Below are 23,586 nucleotides of genomic sequence, written 5' to 3' on the forward strand. Positions count from 1 at the left end.
GAAAAGCAGATTGCTCTCCTTAGTGTGGTTGGGTCTCATTCAATCAGTGGAAGGCATGAGTAGAGCAAAAAAGGCTGACAATTCCACTGAGTCACAGAGAAAGAATCTCTTCTTTGAACTGGAACTCTGGCTCTTCCTGGGTCTTGAGTCTGCCAGCTTTCATACTGGAACCACACCACTGGCTGTCCTCATTTCTAGATCTTCACACTCAGACTGAAACTTATGCCATCAGCTCTCCTGAGTCTCCAACTTGCTAACTCACCCTGCAGATCTTGAGACAAGTCAGCCTCTGTAATCCTGCCAGCTAATCTGTCCCTGTCTGTCTTTTTATCTTTCTTTCTCTCTCTATATATATACATGCATATGTATATTCATGTAAAACAAAACCAATAAGAGATGATTTATATATATAAAACCTTCTATTCTGGAGAACCTCAACTAATACAGCCAGCAGAGGGCAATGTCTTCTCAAACACTACCTGTTACCCATTTGAAACTGTTGGACATTTGTTTTCTTTAAGAGGGAGAAATTCTTTCTGATTCTTCTTCCCCCCTCCCCCAGAAAAAGGAAGCAATTTCAAAGAGGGAAAAGAGCATAAAGAATTGTTAGTATATGTGATAGGGTAAGGTCATTCCAAAACAGAACCAAGACTTCCTAGGTGATATGTTCTGCATGAAAGTGAAAATGAAGTCACTCAGTCTTTGCGACCCCAAGGACTCTTTGCGACCCCAAGGACTGTAGCCTACCAGGCTTCTCCATCCATGGGATTTTCCAGGCAAGAATATTGGAATGGGTTGCCATTTCCTTCTCCATGAGAAAAATACTAAAATTCTGCTGCTAGTGATAGAACTAGTCAATACAGCTTATTCTTCCAAGACATCAATGACCACATTATAACCAGTGGGGTAAACTATAAGGTAAGATTTCAGGGGTGGAATTTCTCTAACAGAAAGAACAGTGGAAGGGGTGGAAAGAAGGATGGAAATTGATATTAATTACATAATGTGTATATTCATTATATATAATTTTACATTCATGCCTATATAAGAATATAAATACAGAGAACAAGTTTTGAAAGGATGCACACCAAACTTTTAACACTGGTTTTCTCTGGGGAGAAGAAGGAGGGGGCTATAGTGAAATGGACTTCTTCCTTTTAACGTGCTTTGGGCTTGAATTTCTTAAAACAAGATTGTATAAATCTTATATGACTTTTCTATTTTAAAATGTTAGTAAATAACACTTCACACATACTAGGATGGCCAGAAAAAAATGGAAAATAAATGTTGGGGAGGATGTGAAAACATTGGAACCCTGGTTCATTGCTGGCAGGAGTACAAAATGGTGCAGATATTTTGGAAAACAGTTTGGTGATTTATCAGAAGATTAGACATTAAACTGCCATATGACCCAACAATTCCACTCTTAGATGTATCACAAAAAGAACTGAAAGTACAGACCTAAAAAGAGTTTACACATTCATGTTCATAGCAACATTATTTACAATAACCAAAAGGTGGAAACTCAAGTGTCCATCAACAGATGAATGGATAAACAAAACATGGTTTATATAATACAATGGAATATTATTCAGCTGTAAAAAGGAATGAAAATTTGATATATGCTATAATATGGATGGACTCTGAAAACATTTTGTTTAGGGAGAAAAATCAGATACAGAAAGACAAATACTGTGTTTGCCCACTTGTATCATGTACCTAGAATAGACAAATACATAGAGATAGAAAGTAGAATGGGCTTCCTGGGTGCCTCAGTGGTAAAGAATCCACCTGCAATACAGGAGATGCAGCTTTGATCCCTGTGTCAGAAAGATTCCCTGGAGGAGGGCGTGGCAACCCACTCTAATATTCTTGCCTGGAGAATCTCACGGACAGAGGAGGCTGCCACACTACAGTCCATACGGTTGCAAAGAGTCAGACATGACTGACGTGACTGAGCACAAGCATGAAAAAATAGAATACAAGTTACCAGGGGCTGAGGGGAGAGGAGGGAGAGAGATTATTTAATGGGGACAGAGTTTTCATTTGTGATGATGAAGTTTTTGAGTATAGGTAGTTGCAATGGTAACTATTTATGTCATGAAATTGTACACTTATAAACAGTTTAAATGACAAATATTATGTTATGTATATTTCACTGCAGTAAAGCAACCTGAACAATTCTTAAGAGTGAGGCCTGGACCTGTGTTTGTTCATCATTGCAAATGTAGAGCCTAGTACAGTGCCTTGTGCACAGTAGGTACTCAATAGATACTTGTTGCATGAAAAATAAATGACTAATAAACTTAAAAAATTGTCTTCTCATTTGGGCAACCACTGTCAATTGTCAATTATTTGATGCACAATAAGAAGTGTCAATACAAGCCTGAAATTCATATATTTGGTTGTTGTTAATGGCACCCCACTCCAGTACTCTTGCCTGGAAAATCCCATGGGCAGAGGAGCCTGGTAGGCTGCAGTCCATGGGGTCGCGAAGAGTCGGACACGACTGAGCGATTTTACTTTCACTTTTCACTTTCATGCATTGGAGAAGGAAATGGCAACCCACTCCAGTGTTCTTGCCTGGAGAATCCCAGGGATGGGGAGCCTGGTGGGCTGCCGTCTATGGGGTCGCACAGAGTCAGACACGACTGAAGTGACTTAGCAGCTGCAGCATAAAGATGGTGTATCAGTTAATGAGAGTTAACTGTTGTATCAAGCAATCTCTGTGTCTCAGTGAGCTAACTCAAGAAAGGATTATTTTTCACTCATGTCATAGTTCAAATCACTGGAAATGGCTTGGATGCTGCCTAGGCTTGACTCCATACAGGATATCAGGGACCAAGCTTCCTTCTTTCCAGTAGCTCCAAAGGCCCCTAGGCACTTCAAAATCTCCACTGACTTCTTTGCACATGGCTGGAAGATGAGTAAAGAGACAGATCTTGGAGGACCACATGTGAGATTTGAGTGGCCAGACCTGCAAGTTTCATAGTCTCTTTCCCCTACATTCATTTGGTGAGAAATCAGTCACATGTCTACACTGAATCAGAAGGGACTCTGGGAAATGTATCCCAACCACAAGTAAAGTAGGAAAAAGAAATGGTTTTTGATGAACATGTAGAATCGCCTCACATTTATTCTGAATGTTGCTGTGAGAATCCTGCAGTCCCTGCTCTTTGCCCTGTGTATTGTGTAACAGCCTTTGACCACAGCAATAAAATAGATAATATATATGTAGGGAGCCCAGGCTGCCCAGGACCAAAGTCCTGAGAGCTTTGGTGTTTAAGAAATGGAAAGAGGAGGAGAGGCAAAGTAAAGAGACTGAAAATAAGGAAAGTGACTGCAGAAAATTTAAGGGAATGAAATGTCATAAAAGCAAGGGGAGGGTGTGTCAGGAAACAGACCTTAGCAAGATTTCTGGAAACCAAAATGTGGGGGCCTAGGATGAAATGTGGTAAGTAGAGAAATGTATGTAGAACATTTTTGAGAAAGTTGACTATAAAAGGATAAGAAGAGAAGGATAGTACCTAGTGGTCATGTGGAAGTGTCACGGGAATGAACTTTAATTATTTTGTTTTTAATGGGAGAGAGTTGAGAATGTTTGAACATTTAAAGGGAAATAACCATAGTAAATAAAACCAGTGTGGTATAAGACCAAGAAAAAAATTGATTGTTGGAACAGAAGAAATGGTCTTGAAACAGACTTGAGTGTATATAACAGTTTGGTTTGTGTCAGGGATGCTGGGAAAGGATGGACCGTTTTTGATGTACATATGTATGTGGTTACCTAGGTCTTTATATTTCTTTTTTTCAGAAAGGATTTAAGGACACTTAAAAAGATATGTTCTGGTGGCAACATAAAACAAATGATTAAAGAAGGAGAAAATGATATGCTGGGACAATGAGGTGAAACATGCATTTGGGTTTGTTGAGTTTAAACATCTTTGACCATTTTAAACATCAGTGCTGAGCTGATTTTAGATACCTTGATCAATTTGTGCTGTAATCGATTAGATGAGTAATTCCATTTATATATTCCATTATATATTCCAATAAATTCCATTTATTGCTCTGCAGTATCACTTGTCAGGCAGAGACTCACATTTATTCTGAATGTTGCTGTGAGAATCCTGCAGTCCCTCCTCTTTGCCCTGTGTATTGTGTAACAGCCTTTGACCACAGCAATAAAATCTGACATGAACATTAGGTGCTAACTGTTCTGACTTCAGAAACAGCTTCTAAGTCACACAAGAACCTTGCTTTCATTTCTCTATAATTATATCTTGTTTCTGACCCCAAGTCAGCCATCCTGTGCTGTATTTACCCTGAAGTCTTTCTCCTAAACTGCTTGATACCCTTAAGCCTCCACATACTCTTATGTCTACAATGTCCGCTTATTTCTTCTCTTCCCCAGCAGACTCATTGTCATCCTACATGATCCAGCTTATCTGTCACATACTCAAAGGGAATCTTTCATGATGGCTTGACTTGGATCTATGCTCCTTTCTGTGTTTCCCTAGCCCCTGATCTCTTGTCATCGCTCTGGTTCTACTAGGTTAGCAAGTCATCTACTCCACTGACCTTCAACTCTGCATCCTTGGGGCCTAATACCTGGCACAATCAGAGTTGTCACACTATGCATGGAAATTTTGTTGTAGAGAGACAGGGATTTGCACTTAACAGTCACAACTATCATTTTGACCTGCATGATGATCACAGATTTCTCAAGTGTTACATTTCTGATTTGTGCACTCTTTTGGTTCTCTTTATTTTTAAAAACTTTTTATTTTATATTGGGGTATAGGCGATTAACAATGTTCTGATAGTTTCAGGTAAACAGGTATGGACTCAGCCATGCATATACATGCATCTGTTCTCCCCCAAACTCTCCTTCCATCCAGGCTGCCATATCTGTGCAATGTTTTTTCCTGTGGTTTTGTATGTATATTGTACCTTGACGAAGCACTGTTAACAAAAAAATCCATCCTTTTAACCAACTGCAGTTGTTTTTGCTTTCCAGGGGAGAGCCATGGTTTTCTCTGGGTAGGTAGTTCTTTTCTTAGGGAGATACTTGGCTGTCTTGGGGATGAAAGGGGAGAATCACAGAGACGAGAATTTCACTCCACCCCCACCCCCGCATGAAGGCAACAGAATTTGCATTTTCCTGGTACAGTCACTTTAACACTAAAGAAAAGTATCTTCTAGTGTTGAAGGGCTTAGGGACCCCATGTGACTGCTACTTTGCTACTGACACTTTTCAAAGGCCTTTCATGTCCACTCTTTTGTTTGGTATTCTGGACAGAAAATGTCAATATGGCCTCATTGTCCTTCTGTGAAAGGATCTATCCAGGGTGATCATCTCAACCTGGAGCACAGGTGCCAATGACCAGGAAGCTTTGAGAAACTGGAATCTTGGGCAGAAATGTACTGGTCATGGGCCCTGGGACAGGAGACGTCCCTTAGCCTATGGGACGGCAGAGAGAAACAGATCCAGATGTTTTGAATTGGATAAGCTTCAGCGCAACCCACTCAGGCTGCCTGAGATATCAACACAGCCTTGAGTGTCAGACTAAGCTGAATCCGAGTCCTGGCTTGGGCTGCTTGGTAGCTTGCATGACCCCAAGCAAGGTACTTAATCCCTCCAAATTGCAGGTACCTGCTCTGTGAGATACTTGTGGTCTGTACCTCACACAAGTGGGAGCACTGAAGGACACATTAGTCTCTTGTGTGTGTGTTAGTCACTCAGTCGTGTCTGACTCATTGTGACTCCATGGACAGTCCATGGAATTCTCCAGGCAAGAATACTGGAGTGGGTTGCCATTTCCTTCTCCGGGGGATCTTCCTGACCCAGGGGTCAAATCTGCGTCTCCTGCATTGCTGGCAGATTCTTTACCATCTGAGCTACCAGGGAAGCCCCCTATTATCTGCTGGGGCTGCCATAATGAAATACCAATGATTGAGGGGCTTAAACCTATTGTCTCCCACTTCTGAAGGCTGGAAGTCTGAGAGGGGTGAGTATATCTGTTCCTTCTGAGGCCTCTCTCCTTGGCATGTAGATGGCAACCTTTTCCCTGTGTCCTCATGTGGTCTTCCCTCTGCCTGTCTGTGTCCTAATCTCTTCTTCTCATAAGGACACCAGTCATATTGAGTTAGGGCCCATCCTAATGACCTCCTTTAACTTAAGGGGTCCTTAACCCCTTTAAGGATCTTATCTGAAAATCCAGTCACATTCTGAGGTACTAGTGTTGGGACTTCAACATAGGAATTTTGGGGGACTGAAATTCAGCCTTGAGCATATATCATCCCAGGGTCTGACAAACACCTTGTTGTTATTCAGTTGCTCACTCATGTCCAACTCTTTACAACCCCATGGACTGCAGCATTTCAGGCTTCCCTGTCCTTCACTATTTCCCTGAGTTTTCTCAAATGTATGCTGCTGCTGCTAAGTCGCTTCAGTCGTGTCTGACTCTTAGCGACCCCATGGACTGCAGCCTATCAGGCTCCTCTGCCCATGGGATTTTCCAGGCAAGAGTACTGGAGTGGGTTGCCATTGCCTTCTCTGGCTTAAATGTATAGTGTACAATAAAAGAAACGAGCAAGTATGTTATAATCATATTCAATGTGTGTATGTGTGTGTGCATGAAAAAGTGTTAAACAAACTTACTCTGTAATCTTGAATATGAATGGAAATTATCACTATGAACTATGAGATATTTTATTTTTAACCTTTGTGTGTATATAATTCCTAGCACCAAACATTGACATGATCTAGAAATCAGCCCAGCAGCAATGAGCCTTCTTGAAATTTCATTTCCCACTTAAAATAAAACAACAGCAAAAACAAAAATGGAGGTCTTTGAGAATATAGCTTGTTCCAAGTGTGGGGCAAGGAATATAACAGATAAGCATGGAACATCTTGTCATACTGCAAAATGAAGATTAGTAGGGTGGTGTTCAAAAGTCTTAGGATCCCAACTACCTGCAAGGGACTCATACTGGCCATAGAGGAGACCACTTCATGATCAGTAAGAATGAAACTGTAATTGATTAAGACAGATAAAATTTGTCTAAATATACAAGCTCAAAATGATATTTTACTTTATTTTTTATGTTTTATGTTTTATTTATTTTTTAACTTTTTTAATTTTAAAATCTTTAATTCTTCAAAATGATATTTTAAAATGACAATTTTGGGAGGATGCTAGAAGGTTAATATTTTCTTTTGGAAATTGGGAAATAAAGGGAAAGATTCAAGCATTTGTCAGTCCTTTCTTGTACAAACTGTAGATGAGGGAAAGAGTGTCTTTATAGAAGTATTCCAACAAAGAAATGAAGGAGTAAGATAGCCTTGGATTATTACCATTTACAACCTCTAATAAATTAAAAATCTAAGCATTAAGAATCAGTGGGTACTGACAATACAAAAACAGACAAAAAGATACAATGTGCCTCTTGATGAAGAATGCTGTCCCACCTACAATGTAGTCTTCCCCACAAAATATCAAACTTGAGTCTGATTATACCTCTAAATCCAACTGCCAATGTGCAACACATGTTGAGGATACTTGGGCCTGTTAAACCACGATATGAGTATGCAATTGATGGAATGCTACTAAGGGAAACTCCTCAGGGCAAAGAATTTGGTTCCTTTGACAAACAAATTATGGAAGGGAATAAAAGAGAGAGGGAACACCTGTAGATTAAAAGACTCTGAAAATATGTTTATGTATGTGTGTGTATGTGAGGGGCTTCTCAGGTGGTGCTAGTGGTAAAGAACCTGCCTGCTGATGCAGGAGATGCAAGAAACGTGGGTTTGATCCCTGGGTCAGGAAGATTCCCTGGAGGAGGGAATGGCAACCCACTCAAGTATTCTTGTGCAGAGAATCCCATGGACAGAGGAGCCTGGCGGGCTACTGTCCATGGGATCACACAGAGTCGGACATGACTAAAGTGACTTAGCATGCACACACACATTGCAAAATAAAAATTCAGGGCTGCTTGTTTAAAAATTAAATTTCAAAATGGTGAGAACAGAGCACTATACCAAGCATGCAGAGCACTTCTAAGCATAGGGCCCTTTGGGACTCCCTACATTGTACACTCTCATCCATGAGACTAGCTTGGTTCTAACCTTGGGCCTGCTCCTTAACCCAAGCAGGTGTGTACTATGTGATCATCTTGGGGAAACTGCTTTACAAACTGCCAAGTTCTGGGCTTGAAGATTGAAGAGCTTCCTGAAGCCCATTATGATCTAGTTCTTGGTATCTTTGGGGCTCATTTTGGACTTTTCTCATTAGTTTGTGTACTCTACTGCACTCTTTCTTCATCATCCTCTCAAGATCTCTTGCCCAGTATGCAGCCCCCTTTCACTTGGCTATTGGCCAGGTCCTTCAATCTGAAAGGATCAGAGTGAAGGGGTACGTATCATCCATTCCTGGGGCTCAGATTCACAGCTGTGCTCATGCCTCTGCCCTTGGGCTAGAGCAGTCTTGTTCTTGTGGCAGCCTGGGAAATCCCAGTGTTCCCTAGCAACAAGGCTGAACCAGAGCTGTTGCTAGGGAAACCCTGGGATTTCCATAGTTACCAAGAGCTCTGTGAGCATCTCCATTTCCATAGCTGAATATATTTGGTGTCAGCAGAAGAGGAGAAAGGAGAGCTGATGTTCTGTTGCCAAGGGGGGGCTGGGCTGGTTCTTCTGAATCTCATTACCTGCACAAAGAGGAGCGAAAACATCATCAGCAGGGACAGGATCACTCCTCAAAACTGACAAATGGCTGATCTCTCTTTTTACACAGACCTCCAAAAAATGATGCTCAACTTGGTGTTAAGTAGTCTGCTGGGATCCCACCATAATATGTTGCATCTACACATCTGTGTGCCCTCCCACTCCTAGTGGCTGGATCTTACTGAGACTGTGTCCCCAGGGCCCTACATAGGGCAGGGCATCTTAACCTCTTTGCTCATCTAGGGAAGCCTGTAGCGCCTGTCTCAGAATAATGTTTCTGAATGTATTAAACAAAATAAGAAGGGTTACAAAGGAAAGCAATTGTATTGAAATACAGTTATCAAAATATTAAAAAACACAATTGTGATATTGTAAAATATAAGTGCATTTTCATTGATGCATTAAATAATATGATTGAATGGCAGGTCTAGTAATTATTGTAATTAGGAAGTAGTGACAAGTGTAAAGAATGTTTGGAGAGAGCTGCTGCCATGGAGACATGATATGAAAATACCAGGTATCTCTCTTGGTGACAAAGTTGCTAATCTTCCTGTAGTTGGTTGCCTGCACTAGTGAAAATAAAGAATATTCTTTCCCCATCTAATACCACAGAACTTCCTAAATTTTACCAGGCTGTGGGCTTTAATTTTTGATACTACATGCTGTATGAATGAATGAATGCATGAACAGGTGATAAAAAAATAGCTGAGTAAATTTTCCAGGTTCCTTGAGCAAGTGACTAGCACAGTGACCCACTTACCTTCAGATACCCTGCTTCCTTTAAGAGCTAAGGAATTTCAACAAATGGCTTGGAATAAAACAATGGGGTAACTACATGCAAAAGAATGTTGGACCCTTATCTTAACTAAATAAAAAATTAACTCAAGATTGATCAAAAACCCTAACATAAGTGCTGAAACTAAAACTCTTAGAAAAAATAGAGGAGAAAGTTCATGAAATAAGATATGGTAGTGGTTTTCTGGATATGACACTAAAAGCACAGACAACAAAAGGACAAATAGATAAATTGGACTATATAAAACATTAAAACTTCTGTGCGACAAAGGAAGCAACCAACAGAATGAAAAGGCAACCCATGGAATAGGAGAAAGTACTTGCAAATCATATATGTGTTACAGGGTTACTCTTCACAATATATAAAGAACTTTTACAACTGAATATTAACAAAACAAACAACCCAATTTGAAAATAGGCAAAGGGCTTGAATAGAAATTTCTCCAAAAAAGATATACAAAGGGCAAATAAATGCATGAAAAGTTGTTGAACATCAATAGTCATTCAGCTCAGTACAGTTCAGTCGCTCAGTCCAGTTCAGTCGCTCAGTCATGTCTGACTCTTTGTGACCCCATGAATCACAGCACGCCAGGCCTCCCTGTCCATCACCATCTCCTGGAGTTCACTCAGACTCACATCCATCAAGACCGTGATGCCATCCAGCCATCTCATCCTCTGTTGTCCCCTTCTCCTCCTGCCCCCAATCCCTCCCAGCATCAGAGTCTTTTCCAATGAGTCAACTCTTCATATGAGGTGGCCAAAGTACTGGAGCTTCAGCTTTAGCATCATTCCTTCCAAAGAAATCCCAGAGTTGACCTGCTTCAGAATGGACTGGTTGGATCTCCTTGCAGTCCAAGGGACTCTCAAGAGTCTTCTCCGACACCACAGTTCAAAAGCATCAATTCTTCGGTGCTCAGCCTTCTTCACAGTCCAACTCTCACATCCATACATGACCACAGGGAAAACCATAGCCTTGACTAGATGGACATTAGTCGGCAAAGTAATGTCTCTGCTTTTGAATATGCTATCTAAGTTGGTCATAACTTTTCTTCCAAGGAGTAAGCATCTTTTAATTTCATGGCTGCAGTCAACATCTGCAATGATTTTGGAGCCCCCCAAAATAAAGTCTGACACTGTTTCCACCGTTTCCCCATCTATTTCCTATGAAGTGATGGGACAAGATGCCATGATCTTTGTTTTCTGAATGTTGAGCTTTAAGCCAACTTTTTCACTCTCCTCTTTCACTTTCATCAAGAGGCTTTTTAGCTCCTCTTCACTTTCAGCCATAAGGGTGGTGTCATCTGCATATCTGAGGTTATTGATATTTCACCCGGCAATCTTGATTCCAGCTTGTGCTTCTTCCAGTCCAGCGTTTCTCATGATGTGCTCTGCATATAAGTTTAATAAGCAGGGTGACAATATACAACCTTGACATACTCCTTTTCCTATTTGGAACCAGTCTGTTGTTCCATGCCCAGTTCTAACTGTTGCTTCCTGACCTGCATACAGATTTCTCAAGAGGCAGGTCAGGTGCTCTGGTATTCCCATCTCTTTCAGAATTTTCCACAGTTTATTGTGATCCACACAGTCAAAGGTTTTGGCATAGTCAATAAAGCAGAAATAGATGTTTTTCTGGAACTCTCTTGCTTTTTTGATGATCCAGCAGATGTTGGCAATTTGATCTCTGGTTCCTCTGCCTTTTCTAAAACCAGCTTGAACATCAGGGAGTTCACGGTTCACGTATTGCTGAAGCCTGGCTTGGAGAATTTTGAGCATTACTTTACTAGCATGTGAGATGAGTGCAATTGTGCAGCAGTTTGAGCATTCTTTTGCATTGCCTTTCTTTGGAATTGGAATGAAAACTGACCTTTTCCAATCCTGTGGCCATTGCTGAGTTTTCCAAATTTGCTGGCATATTGAGTGCAGCACTTTCACAGCATCATCTTTCAGGATTTGAAACCGCTCAACTGGAATTCCATTACCTCCACTAGCTTTGTTTGTAGTGATGCTTTCTAAGGCCCACTTGACTTCACATTCCAAGATGTCTGGCTCTAGATTAGTGATCACATCATCATGATTATCTGGGTCGTGAAGATTTTTTTTTTTTTTTTTTTTTACAGTTCTTCTGTGTATTCTTCCACCTCTTCTTAATATCTTCTGTTTCTGTTAGGTCCATACCATTTCTGTCCTTTATCGAGCCTATCTTTGCATGAAATGTTCTTTGGTATCTCTAATTTTCTTGAAGAGATCTCTAGTCTTTCCCATTCTGTTGTTTTCCTCTATTTCTTTGCATTGATCGCTGAAGAAGGCTTTCTTATCTCTTCTTGCTATTCTTTGGAACTCTGCATTCAGATGCTTATATCTTTCCTTTTCTCCTTTGCTTTTTGTCTCTCTTCTTTTCACAGCTATTTGTAAGGCCTCCCCAGACAGCCATTTTGCTTTTTTCCATTTCTTTTCCATGGGGATGGCCTTGATCTCTGTCTCCTGTACAATGCCATGAACCTCATTCCATAGTTCATCACGCACTCTATCAGATCTAGGCCCTTAAATCTATTTCTCACTTCCACTGTAGAATCATAAGGGATTTGATTTAGGTCATACCTGAATGGTCTAGTGGTTTTCCCTACTTTCTTCAATTTGAGTCTGAATTTGGTAATAAGGATTTCATGATCTGAGCCACAGTCAGCTCCTGGTCTTGTTTTTGTTGACTGTATAAAGCTTCTCCATCTTTGGCGGCAAAGAATATAATCAATCTGATTTTGGTGTTGACCATCTGGTGATGTCCATGTGTAGAGTCTTCTCTTGTGTTGTTTGAAGAGGGTGTTTGCTCTGACCAGTGCATTTTCTTGGCAAAACTCTTAGTCTTTGCCCTGCTTCATTCCACATTCCAAGGCCAAATTTGCCTGTTACTCCATGTGTTTCTTGACTTCCTACTTTTGCATTCCAGTCCCCTATAATGAAAGGGACATCTTTTTAAGGTGTTAGTTCTAAAAGGTCTTGTAGGTCTTCATAAAACCATTCAACTTCAGCTTCTTCAGCATTACTGGTTGGGGCATAGACTTGGATAACTGTGATATTGAATGGTTTTCCTTGGAGATGAACAGAGATCATTCTGTCGTTTTTGAGATTGCATCCAAGTACTGCATTTCGGACTCTCTTGTTGACCATGATGGCTACTTCATTCCTTTTGAGGGATTCCTGCCCGCAGTAGTAGATATAATGGTTATCTGAGTTAAATCCACCCATTCCAGTCCATTTTAGTTCTCTGATTCCTAGAATGTCGACATTCACCCTTGCCATCTCTTGTTTGAGCACTTCCAATTTGCCTTGATTCATGGAACTGACATTCCAGGTTCCTATGCAATGTTGCTCTTTACAACATCGAATCTTGCTTCTATCACCAGTCACATCCAAAGCTGGGTATTGTTTTTACTTTGACTCCATCTCTTCATTCTTTCTGCAGTTATTTCCCCATTGATCTCCAGTAGCATACTGGGCACCTAATGACCTGGGAAGTTCCTCTTTTGGTATCCTATCATTTTGCCTTTTCATACTGTTCATGGGGTTCTCAAGGCAAGAATACTGAAGTGGCTTGCCATTCCCTTCTCCAGTGGACCACATTCTGTCAGACCTCTCCACCATGACCCACCCATCTTGGGTTGCCCCGTGGGCATGGCTTAGTTTCATTGAATTAGACAAGGCTGTGGTCCTAATGTGGTTAGATTGACTAGTTTCTGTGAGTATGGTTTCAGTGTGTCTGCCCTCTGATGCCCTCTTGCAACACCTACCATTTTACTTGGCTTTCTCTTTCCTTAGGTGTGGGGTATCTCTTCACGGCTGCTCCAGCAAAGCACAGCCACTGCTCCTTACCTTGGACGAGGTGTATCTCCTTACCACCGCCGTTCCTGACCTTCAACGTGGGATAGCTCCTCTAGGCCCTCCTGTGCCTGCGCAGCCACCGCTCCTCATGTTGCTCCTCCTGGCCGCCAGCCCTGGCCTCGGGCGTGGGTGGCTCCTCCCAGCTGCCGCCTCTGGCCTCCGGCCTGGGGTGGCTCCTCAGGGTCACCGCCCCTGGCCTCAGATGCGGGGTACCTCCTCCCAGCCTCCACTGACCTCGGACGCGGGGTAGCTTACTAGTCATTAGAGAAATGCAAATCAAAACCACAATGAGATTCCACCTCATATCCATTAGGATGGCAACTATTTAAAAAAACAACAGAAAATAACAAGTGTTGGCAAGAATGTGGAGAAATATCATACTGATCCAGCAATTTCTCTTTGGGTACATATCCCAAAGAATTGGAAGCAGGGTCTTAAAGAGATATTTGCACACTCGTGTTCTTAGCAGAACTATTCATAATTAACCAAGAGGTGAAATTAACTCTAGTGTCTATCAATGGATAACTGGATAAACAAAATGTGATATATAAATACAATGAAATAGTACTCAGTCTTAAAGGGAAGGAAATTCTAACATCTGCTACAACATGGATGAACTTTGAGGACTTTATACTCATTGAAAGAAGCCAAGCCCCAAAGGACAAATGCAATATAATTTTACTTCTATGAGGTCCCTACAGTAGTCAAGTTCATCGAGACAGAAAAGTAGAATGGTGTTTTCAGGGGATGGGGGAGGGTGTGGGGAATTAGTGTTTAATGGGAACAGACTTTCAATTTTGCAAGATGAAAAGAGTTCTGGAAGTGGATGGTGGTAATGGCTGAACAATAATGTGACACTTAACAACAGTCATGATAGCAAATTTTATGTTATGTATATTTTACCACAATTGGAAACATTGGAGGGAAAGGAGGAGGCACCTTCTTGATTTGAGAATACCTTGTCAGGGAAAAAGGTGCCCATGAATCCTGGCAGGGGACCAACAGGAAATCAACAGCATCTCTTCATTGTCCTGCAACCTGATGAGCGAGCCGGTATTTGGGACAGATGAACTGTGCAACACAACTGCCTCATGGGACATCAGAGAAGGATGCCTGCTACAAGGAAGTCTTTGGAGGGCCCTGAGGGATCTGTCAATAGCTTGCAGCTCTCAGGTTTTCTACACTTCTCATTCTCAGCTCCTCAGGTCCTGCAGACTGGGCTGAGACCCACACAGCCTTATCGGCTTCTTAGCCAAACACCAGGAGAAGTGAAGCTACAGGAGGCATTGCCCCCAAATTCCACAACTGAGTCATCAGAAGGGTGGAGTGCCTGCACCAGGTTGCTCTCACAAGCCACAGAAGCTCAAGGATACAAAGGTTGTGTCCCTAGAGGCCCCCAGCATGGCAGGTAAGAGCCTTGCTTGAGGGGTGAGAGGACCCTTGGCCTCAGATTGTAAACAAGTGGGGAGAGTGGCAAGATGCAAGGCTGGCTATGGGGCCAACATCCTCAGTGTGCAGGACCCTGTGAGCCAGGGAAAGCGATTTGGAACTTACTCTGAGGAAAGCAGGGAGCCACTGGAAGGTTTAAGCAGGAAAGAAATCTTATCTAATTTATTTTTTTAGTTAAGATCTGTCTAATGACTGTATGGAGAGCAAAAACGATACAGGCTATGGATGTGAGGCTCTTGCACAGCCCTCCCCACTAGGGACAGCTCAGAGAACTGAGCCCCAGCCCCATGGGCTTACTTGGCACCAGCTGAGACACAGTGGGCAGAGATCCTAGCCTGCCATCATCTTCCAGGTGGGCTTGTGCTCCTGACTTGGAAGTGGGAGTCAGGGTTCAGGCATCAGTTGCAAACTAGTAACCGTAGGGAGGGCAGGGGGCTTCTGGTGGGCTTGGATATATAGGGGCTGCTGAGAGGGTCAGTTGGGAAAGCAGAGGAGTCCCTCCTTGGACAGATTGCTGTAGGGCAGGGGTGCTGGCCGGCAAGAGCCTTAGTGGCAGAGGCAATCAGGTGACTAAAAGTGAGGAGGTGCCGGGGAGATATAAATGTTGCCACTTCTCTCCCCTAAGGTGGCCTTACCCTCAGGAAGAGGCTCCCTCTTATCGAGACGGTTGCCTCATGTGTCTTCCCAGGCTTTCCTGCAGAAACTTTGCTTCCTATCTCCAGCACTGTGGGCTCAGTTTACAGTGCAAATTATGCATTTCTAGGGACACCATCTGCCAAGTTTTGTGATTTCGATTTCTGGCCATCACCGTCGTATTTTGCAGAATTATGCAATGAAGAAAGGACTGCAAGCTCTCCACTTTATTTGGCAAAATAGAGACAGTGGAGGCTGAAGTTACATTCATTCATCCATTTGTTTAACTAAAATGTATTGAAAATCTGCTACTTGACACAGGAAGAATCATAAGAACAGTTAAGGAGCGAGGCTTCAAATAAAGTATAAAGTCCATGACTAAACCTGTGTCCCTTCTGCCCTCTAAATTCTTGAAAGGTGCCCTGACAGCCATGAGGCATACCTGAGGGCCTATATAACCCAGTTCATCTGCCTTCTCGTGAGCAGGCTTTCCAAGGTGGCAGGACCCTGGGAGATCATGGGCTCAAGTAGGCTGAGCCCAGAGCAGGGAAGAGAGATGTTCTTCTACCCCTTCTGCTTGTGGAAGTCAGAATAAGGTATGAGGCAAGTTTCGGGGATCAGGTCCCACAGCCTGGCCTTCATAGATCTATCACAGGCACCTGCAAGCATGCAGCAGTGTCCAGGGACATTGATTTAGGACTTAGCACACTATAGAATGACAGACCGGGGCTGGAGTGGCACGGCTTTTGCCGAGGGAGAAACCGCTGCTCTCTGCCTTTCTTCTGTTTCCATTTATTGTAATTATTGGTATATCTGGATTTCTTGCTACCATCCTATTTATTTTGGGCTTGCTCTTTCTATGCATCTTTGTCCTTCTTTCTTGTCGTCTATTCGAAGTTCTTTAAAAATTTTTTTTAAAATTCCTTCCCCCTCCTACTAGTTTGGAAGCTAGACATTCTATTTTTTTTTTTTTAGTGGTTTATTCTAAATATTTGGAAATTGAAATAAACAACAATGCAATTTAAAATAGCTTTAGAAAGTATGAAATGTTTAGAGATAAATCCAAAAAATATGTAGATCTATACCCTGAATACTACAAAACATTGCAGATGATGCAGACATAAGTTAATTAAACTAATATACAATTTAAATTAATAAACTAAATATCCTTTTTTTTTTTTGGCTGCACCAGGAATCCCACCCACACCCATTGCAATGGAAGTATGGAGTCTTAACAACTGGACCACCAGGGAAGTCCAGGTAGATGTCTTATACAAGGATTAGAATATTAAATATTGTTAACACATAAATTCTTTCCAAATTCATTGCTAGCTTAATGCAATTCCCAACTAAAAACCAAAAAACTTTTAAGTATAAATTGGCAGTTTGATTCTAACTTTCATATGGAAATAGATAGAACCTCCATAGCTAAAAAACTAAAAGAGGGAAGAAATATGGATGAAATTATACTACCTGATTTTGAGGCTTATTATGAAGTGAGGCTTATTATGAGTTTTAGATCAGGAAGAGGAACCAGAGATCAAATTGCCAACATCCATTGAATTATTGAAAAAGCAAATAGAGTTCCAGAAAAACATCTACTTCTGCTTTATTGACTATGCCAAGGCCTTTGACTGTGTGAATCACAATAAACTGTGGAAAATTCTTAAAGAGATGAGAATACCAAACCACTTGACCTGCCTCTTGAGAAATATGTATGCAGGTCAGGAAGCAACAGTTAGAACTGGACATGGAACAACACAGCGGTTACAAATCGGGAAAGGAGTACTTCAAGGCTGTATATTGTCACCCTGCTTATTTAACTTCTATGCAGAGTACATCATGAGAAACGCTGGGCTGGATGAAGCACAAGCTGGAATCAAGATTGCCGGAAGAAGTATCAATAACCTCAGATATGCTGATGACACCACCCTTATGGCAGAAAGCAAAGAACTAAAGAGCCTCTTGATGAAAATGAAAGAGGAGAGTGGAAAATGTTGGCTTAAAGCTCAACATTCAGAAAACTAAGATCATGACATCCAGTCACATCACTTCATGGGAAATAGATGGGGAAACAGAGGAAACAGTAGCAGACTTTATTTTGGGGGTCTCCAAAATCACTGCAGATGGTGACTGCAGCCATGAGATTAAAAGACGCTTACTCCTTGGAAGGAATGTTATGACCAACTTAGATAGCATAATAAAAAGCAGAGACATTACTTTGCCATAAAACAAAGGTCTGTCTAGTCAAAGCTATGGTTTTTCCAGTGGTCATGTATGGATGTGAGAGTTGGACTGTGAAGAAAGCTGAGCACCGAAGAATTGATGCTTTTGAACTGTGGTGTTGGAGAAGACTCTTGAGAGTCCCTTGGACTGCAAGGAGATCCAACCAGTCCATCCTAAAGGAGATCAGTCCTGGGTGTTTATTGGAAGGACTGGTGTTGAAGCTGAAAGTCCAATACTTTGGCCACCTGATGTGAAGAGCTGAGTCATTGGAAAAGACCCTCATGCTGGGAAAGATTGAAGGCAGGAGAAGGGGGCGACAGAGGATAAGATGGTTGGATGGCATCACTGACTCAATGGACATGGGTTTGGGTGGACTCCGGGAGTTGGTGATGGACAGGCAGGCCTGGCGTGCTGTGGTTCATGGGGTCGCAAAAGAGTTGGACATGACTGAGTGACTGAACTGAACTGATTCTGACTGGTGTGAGATGATACCTCATTGTAGTTTTGATTTGCATTTCTCTAATAATGAGTGATGTTGAGCATCTTTTCATGTGTTTATTAGCCATTTGTATATCTTCTTTGGAGAAATATCTTTTCAGTTCTTTTGCCCATTTTTTTGATTGGGTTTTTGGTTTTTCTGATATTGAGCTGCATGAGCTGCATTAATTCTTTGTCGCTAAGCCTTCTTTATGGTCCAGCTCTCACATCTGTACATGTTCAGTTCAGTTCAGTCGCTCAGTCATGTCCAACTCTTTGCGACCCCATGAACTGCAGCACGCCAGGCCTCCCTGTTCATCACCATCTCCCGGAGTTCACTCAGACTCACGTCCATCTGGAAAAATCATAGCTTTGACTAGATGGGCTTTTGTTGGCAAAGTCAAGTCTCTGCTTTTTAATATGCTGTCTAGGTTTGTCATGGGCTTCCCTGGTGGCTCAGATGGTAAAAAATCTGCCTGCAATATGATAGACCTAGGTTCAATCCCTGGGTTGGGAAGATCTCTTGGAGATGGGAATGGCAAGCCACTCCAGTAGTCTCACCTGGAGAATCCCATGGAGAGAGGAGCCTGGTGGGCTACAGTCTGTGGGGTTGCCAAGAGGCAGACACAACTGAGTGACTAACACTTTCACTTTCACAGGTTTGTCATAGCTTTTTTTCCAAGGGACAGGTGTCTTTTAATTTCCTGACTGCAGTCACTGTCCTCAGTGATTTTGGAGCCCAAGGAAATAAAGTTTGTCACTGTTTGCATTGTTTCCCTATCTATTTGCCATGAAGTGACGGGACTGGATGCCATGATCTTTGTTTTTTGAATGTTGAGTTTTAAGCCAACCTTTTCACTCTCCTCTTTTACCTTCATCAAGAGCCTCTTTAGTTCCTCTTCGCTTTTTGCCATAAGGGTGGTTTCATCTGCATATCTGAGGTCACTGATACTTCTCTCAGAAATCTTGATTCCAGCTTGTGAATCATCCAGCCTGGCATTTTGCATGATGTACTCTGCATATGAGTTAAATAAATGGGGTGACAATATATAGCCTTAACATACACCTTTCCAAATATTTGGAGGTTCCTTAAAGACCTAAAAATAGAGCTACCACATGACTGAGCAATCCCATTACTGCAAATATGCAGAGAAAACCATAATTCAAAAAGTTATGTGCACCTAATGTTTATAGCAGCACTATTTGCAATAGCCAGGATATCTAAGTAACATAATTATTCATCAACAGATGAATAGATAAAGAATATGTGGTGCATTTATCCAATGGAATATTACTCAGCCATAAAAAGAATAAAATAAATCCATTTGCATTGACATGAATGGTCTTAGAAATTGTTATACTGAATGAAGTTAAAGAAAGACAAATATCATATTATATCACTTAGATGGAGGGATTCCCAGTGGTTCCATTGGTAAAGAACCCACCTGCCAATGCAGGAGACACAAGAGATGTGAGTTTGATACCTGGGTCAGGCAGTCCCCTTGGAATAGGAAATGGCAACCCACTCTAATATGCTTGCCTAGAAAATTCCATGGACAGGGGAGACTGGTAGCCTGGCAGCCTGTGACAGTCCATGGGTCACAAAGAGTGGGACACAACTGAGTGCGCATGCACACACACACATACACACATCACCTAGATGTACAATCTAAAGAAATGGTACAAATGAACTTATTTACAGAACAGGAATAAAGTCACAGATACAGAAAACAAACTTATGGTTGCAAAGAAGAAGGTAGGGGGAGGGATAAATTGAAAGATTGGGATTGACATATAATAACACTACTATATATAAAATAGATAATTAATAAGAACCCCCTGTATAGTACAGGGAACTCTACTCAATACTGTGTAGTGATCTATATGGGCAAAGAATCTAAAAAAGAGTGGATATATGAATATATATGACTGATTCACTTTGCTATACAGCAGAAAATAACACAACATTGTAAATCAACTACACTCCAATAAAAATTAATTTTAAAAAAGGAAAAGAAAGAAAAAGGAAAAAGTACCATAAATTAACTACACTTCAATTAAAAATTGAGAGCACCCCACTACAAAAGATAAAAAATCTTCTGCGTAATGAAGGAAATCATTAAAGTGAAAAGCCAACCTATCTAGTGGGAGAAGGTTTTTGCAAAAGATATATCAGATAAAGGTTAATATCTAAAATATATGAAGAACTCATGTAACTCAACAGCAACAAAAGACAAGCTACCTGATTTTAAAATGGGCAGAGGATCTGAATAGACATTTTTCCAAAGATGACAAACATGCACATGGTGACAGGCACATGAAAATATGTTCAACATCACTAATTATCAAAACATCACTAATTATCAAAACTAAAATGAGACATCACCTCACACCTGTTAGAATGGTTAGGATACAGCATGCTTGGGGCTGGTGCATGGGGATGACCCAGAGAGATGTTAGGGGGAGGGAGGTGGAAGGGGGGGTTCATGTTTGGGAACGCATGTACACCCATGGTGGATTCATGTCAATGTATGGCAAAACCAATACAGTATTGTAATTAAAATAAAGTAAAAATAAAAATTAAAAAAAAGATAAGGAATAACAAATGTTGGAGAGGAATTAAAGAAAAGGAAACATTTTCACACTGTTGGTGGGAATGTAAATTGGTGCAACCACTTTGGAAAACAGTACAGAAATTCCTTTAAAAATTAAGACTAGAATTACCATGTAACTCAGCTTTCACTTCTGGATATTTATCCAAAGAAACTGCTAAGTCACTTCAGTCATGTCTGACTCTTTGCGACCATTTGGACTGTAGCCTACCAGGCCCCTCTGTCCATGGAATTCTCCAGGCAAGAATACTAGAGTGGATTGCCACGCTCTCCTCCAGGGTCTCTTCCTACCTCAGGGATGGAACCTGTGTCTCTTATGTCTCCTGCATTGGCAGGTGGGTTCTTACCACTAGCGCCACTTGGGAAGCCCATCCGAAGAACATAAAAACACTAATTTGAAAATATATATGGAATCATATGTTCATCATAGCATTATTTACAAGAGTCAAGACATGAAAACAACCTAAGTTTTCATCAATGGATGGCTGGATAAAAAAGATGTGGAGACAACATGGCTGGACCTTGAGGATATTATGCTAAGTGAAATAAGTCAGAAAGAGAAAGAGAAATACTGTATGATTTTACTCATATGTAAAATCTAAACAAAACAAAACCAATGAACAAACAAAACAAAAACAAATGCATAGATGCACAGAACAAATTACCAGAGGGGAAGGGAATTGGAGGTGGGTGAAATGGATGAAGGTCAATTGTACAGGGAGATGGTAATTAGACTTGTGTTGATTACTCTATACCATATATAGATGTTGAACTATAATGCTGTGCATCTGAAATTTATATAATAAAAATTATTTTCTCTGTAGGAAAAATCCTAACTTTTTGAAAAGAATAAATATAAAAGATTTGATGAGAGAGGAAATATTTAATCACTGGAATTACTCAGAAATGAGGATTATGATGTTGATAAAATAAGAGTTTCTTTTTAAAATAAACTATTTTTAGAACAGTTTTAGGTTCACAGCAAGACTGAATGGAAAGTTCGGTGAGTTCCCACATACAATTTGCCCCACATGCACAAGCTCCGACACAATCCATATCCCACACTACATAGTACATTTGTTACAATTAACTAAAAACTGTTCCAAACAGAAATCACCAGACCCAGATGGAGTTAGAAATTTAAAACACAGTGCCATTTAATGACCCGGATAACCATGATGTTGTGATCACTCACCTAGAACCAGGAATCCTGGAGTGTGAAGTTAAGTGGGCCTTAGGAAGCATCACTACAAACAAAGCTAGGAGAGGTGATGGAACTCCAGCTGAGCTATTTCAAATCCTAAAAGATGAAGCTGTGAAGGTGCTGCACTCAATATGCCAGCAAATTTGGAAAACTCAGCAGTGACCACAGGACTGGAAAAGGTCAGTTTTCATTCCAATCCCAAAGGCAGTGCCAAAGAATGTTCAGACTACCAGACAATTGTGCTTATTTCACATGCTAGCAAGGTAATGCTTAAAATCCTTTGCTGGGGTCCAGCCCTGGTGGATCCAGGGAATTCGAAGGGTGGATAGAGTTGGCGTCTTAGGAAAGAATTATTTAATTAGAAATATAAAGAGAGATTAGGAAAGAATAGTGTAGTAGGAAAATTAGTGGAGAAAAGAGGCTGGATAACTTGGTTTACGTGGAAAACCAATAAAGTTCCAAGACAAGGAACTTGCACCACCTATGTAGGCCACCAGCACCAGCTTGAATAGCGGAGGGTGCTCCACCTTGGGCTTCCTCTCCTGTGGGTCTTAGAAGCCAGGGCAAATAAGTATACGTGGTGAGCTTCCACACTCCAGATGGGAATTCAGCCTGAAAAAGAGAGGGAGGGAGAGGGAGAAAGAGAGAGAGAGAGAGTTGACACAGGGGAGGCCAAGCTTGTGCAAAAACCCCATAACTTTATTTTTTTTCCATAACTTTATTTTTAAAAGGTGTTTATATACCCTAAGTTTTACATAATGGAAGATAGAGTCATTCATGCAGGGGCAGCAGTCCTGACCCTTTCTGTATATCTTTTTGTATACGAAAGGTATCAGGTGATTTACATTATCTTCTGGCCAAGAGGCCTGTTAACACTTTATGGATCTCTTCCTTAATGAATGTTAATCTCATTTCCCCTGAAGTGTTTTTCTTTAATCTGCATCACCCTCGAAGCACTAACATTGCATCCTTATAGAACAAAGGTGCAGTGGGTTATAACAAAGAAGGTACTTAACTCAAAGATCTATGTTGCTACATCTTTTTTTTTCTATATACCAACTATATCAACAAATAAAAGATATGAAAATTTGGCAGCAAGTATTGGCTCATCAATGAAAACTTTAATCAGTTTTATTCTAATGATTTTGACTCCTCAGAAGCCCCTACATTCCTAGGATGTTTTGGGCTTCCTGTGCCTCTCGTGGTCAGGAGGCCGCAAACAATCACATGTGCAGCTGTAAGAGTCCTGTAGGCAGGCTAGAAAGCCATCAGAGGGGTTTTTGGATTTCAATACTCTTATTATGCCCAGGAGACTTATCTAAAAGCTCTAAATTAACTTTTTCCAGAAAAAGGTGGTGGGGGGACAGCCCCCTGTTAATGTCAGAAGTGTAAGCGAAAAGCATAATGCAGTATGGGAGGCAGACTCTGGTTTTGGGGGTAGATGCTTGAGAAAATCCAGAGAGGCTCCCTTAAGGCCGGACTCGCCTTTGCCTGTTGGACCCCTTAACCTCATGACCTTTGCCATGGGCGGGACTCCTTATGCTGGCTCCCATCAATCCTTCAAGCTAGGCCTCAATAGTGCGTGA

The sequence above is a fragment of the Ovis canadensis genome, chromosome X, assembly GCF_042477335.2.
Source record: "Ovis canadensis isolate MfBH-ARS-UI-01 breed Bighorn chromosome X, ARS-UI_OviCan_v2, whole genome shotgun sequence".
Taxonomy (NCBI): Eukaryota; Metazoa; Chordata; class Mammalia; order Artiodactyla; family Bovidae; genus Ovis; species Ovis canadensis.